The sequence below is a fragment of the Ovis canadensis genome, chromosome 7, assembly GCF_042477335.2.
Source record: "Ovis canadensis isolate MfBH-ARS-UI-01 breed Bighorn chromosome 7, ARS-UI_OviCan_v2, whole genome shotgun sequence".
Lineage (NCBI taxonomy): Eukaryota > Metazoa > Chordata > Mammalia > Artiodactyla > Bovidae > Ovis > Ovis canadensis.
The window spans coordinates 85,201,419-85,204,206 of record NC_091251.1 but is presented as its reverse complement, the minus strand read 5'-3'; the positions used below and the strand labels follow the sequence as shown (position 1 = coordinate 85,204,206).

The window sequence follows — 2,788 nt, the reverse complement described above, 5'->3', positions numbered from 1 at the left end:
TATAATATGCTTTATTACTTATGTAGATATGAATTTTCATTTGAAATAATTTCTATGATGTTTTAATTATTTTTTAAAATCATTAGTTCAATAATTTGATAATAACATCCCTTGGTATGCTTTTAAAGATATGTCTCTCTTGCTTGGAGTTCATTGAGCTTCTTGAATACTTAGGATTAATCAAAGTTGAAAAATGTCAGCCATTTTTTCAAATATATATATTTTTCTGCCTGACACATTCTAATTTGAGAACTCCAATTAACCTTATATTAGGCCATTTTATATTGTCCCACCGATCGTTGATCTTCTCCATCTTTTAGCTACTGTGCTACATATCCTATACCAGTTCTTCCAAAACATCTAGAAGCACAAGTCCCTCTATTACCCTTTTATTTCTATGTAGTTAAATTTTGTTTCTCCCACAAATGTGTTTAATTATTAATTCATAACACGAGATATTGTACAATTTGGAAACAGAAGTTGTATTCTATTCATGAATATAGTTATATGTATTTGTTAAAACTATTTTGTATTATGTATACATGGCAGTTACTATTCATTAATAAATAGAAAACCAAAGATGACCAAATATTTGAGGAAAATAAACAAAGCAAAAGATACACAATATGAAGTAACAAAACAAATGCCTTCAAAAATTATAACTATATAACTGATAATATAAACTAAAGGAAGAAAAATAATTCTAGTTGGTATCCTCAAAGCGATTTGCAAAGCAAGACACTGTATTTGAAAAGCAAGAATCAGCTTATCTGAAAAAGAAGTTATCAGAAAACAAAGCAACAAGAAGTTTTGAAATTAAAATATGGGAAAATGGTAAATTCAATAGATGGGATTAAAAAGTACAGATGAACTATTATAGGGTTTATTTCAGCATCCTATTAATGCCAAAGTGAAGTGAAGTGAAGTCACTCAGTTGTGTCTGACTCTTTGCGACCCCGTGGATTGTAGCCCACCAGGCTCCTCCATCCATGGGATTCTCCAGGCAAGAATACTGGAGTGGGGCACCATTTCATTCTCCAGGGGATCTTCCCAACCCAGGGATTGAACCTGGGTCTCCTGCATTGCAGGCAGATGCTTTAACCTCTGAGCCACCAGGGAAGCCAGTCCTCAATGCCAACCACCTTGCAAATATGGCAAAATAATCACAACAGGAGAGAAATTTAATGGTCAACTCAGCTCAAAGTTAAAGTTTTATCACCTTTGTTTCTTGGAAAATAACCACAAAATTTCCTCGGTTGTCCAAAGCATCAGTTTCATAAAGAAAGAACAATATATTGCAAAGTATTCTGAACAATCAAGTTTTCTGCTTAAATCCACCCTTATGCTATATTTTCTAGCTATACTCTCTTTGAGCTGTTTCTAATTCCATTGTCCTACTTAGAAAAGATGAATCTTTCAGTATTTAATTAACACCAGGAAAGTATTAGAATCCTTTTAAGACAAAAAGAAAGAAACTAGAATTTAACCTTCTCTTGCAAATATGTTGATGAAATATCTTGATCAGCATTGCTATGCCATGAGTCAGTAATGCAGATTAACTTCTATTTTTCTGTGTTTAGAGAAGTAGATTTTTATAAGTAAACTTGAATAGCAGAACTGAAAATTTTGATTGTAAATGATACAATTATAAGGTTAGAGTCAGCACATCCATAAATAATTGTTTGAAGGCTGACAATAGATAGGCTAAGTGAATTTGATTGGCTGGACCAAATTATTGAGTGTGGAAAGTTTGTTTTGCATAAAATTAAATTACATAAACAAAACACTGATGAATGGTTAACACCAGGCCAATGTTTATACTAAATCAAATAAGTTGAGCTACTGTAGACACAAGCTAATAAACTAGAACTGGCTTTGTTTCTTTAGGGTAATGGGTATAAAAATGTATATTATGTTAAGTATGATTGATAGTTACCTTTTATGAATCCTAGTAATGAGCTTAAGTCATCAAAATGTCTCATATAATCAACATTATCATCTAGCATTTTATATATCTAAAATAACTTTTCAGTCAACATAGTTTTCCTTCAAATTACTTCTTTGGGTATTCTTGTGTTTTTGTTCAATCCTAGTTACAAGGATATTTTTCACAAGTTTGTCTATAAGTCAAGGGTTTGAAAAGTATAAATAATGTTTAAAATGGTGACTTTTTTCAAGAGTTTTCTCACCACCATTGTGAAAATAATGTGGATGAATACTAAGAATGTTATTTTGTTTCTCTTTGAGATATTCAAGACTAGTGCTGAGCTATTCTAGAAAGAGTGGCAGTCATGTACTCCCTTATTTCTATTGATCCCAATTACAGAGTTACTTTTATTTTAAAAGATGTTCTAAATCTAAATCTTTAAATCTTAGCTTCTAACCCAACAATGAGATATTTGGCCTCAATGCCAAATATATGTCAGGTTGACTATAGGTTTATAAGGAAGCAACAATCCTTACAGTTATACTTGAAACATGGATATAGTTATTTGAAACGTTGTGAAGTAAAACAAAGTTGATGTTTTAAAAAAAAATTAATTCCATAGGGGAACGAAGTTGAAAGACATAATTTGTATAGAGAGTAACAGTAAACCAGGTAAATGCTGGGAGTAATCTCTTCAAGCCACAGTCTAGGATGCTCATTTCCCATGTAAGAAGCCTGGCTGCTGGCCAGTGTCCCTCCATTCAGTTTTTTTCTACAAAACTTCATCTTTCTATCTTGAATTTCCTCATATTTTACTTGTCCTCAATTCCTTCCCATCTTCTTTCCTTGACAAGTTATGTT

The 2,788-nt window shown here is 31.9% G+C and overlaps 1 non-coding gene across 1 annotated transcript; it reads right to left on the bottom strand.

Moving 5' to 3' along the window:
* Nucleotides 1-1,047: 1,047 nt before the first annotated feature.
* TRNAC-GCA (transfer RNA cysteine (anticodon GCA)) lies at nt 1,048-1,119 on the bottom strand. Its single transcript has one exon. It is a non-coding gene; the product is annotated as a tRNA-Cys (tRNA).
* Between the last annotated feature and the right edge of the window lie 1,669 nt (nt 1,120-2,788).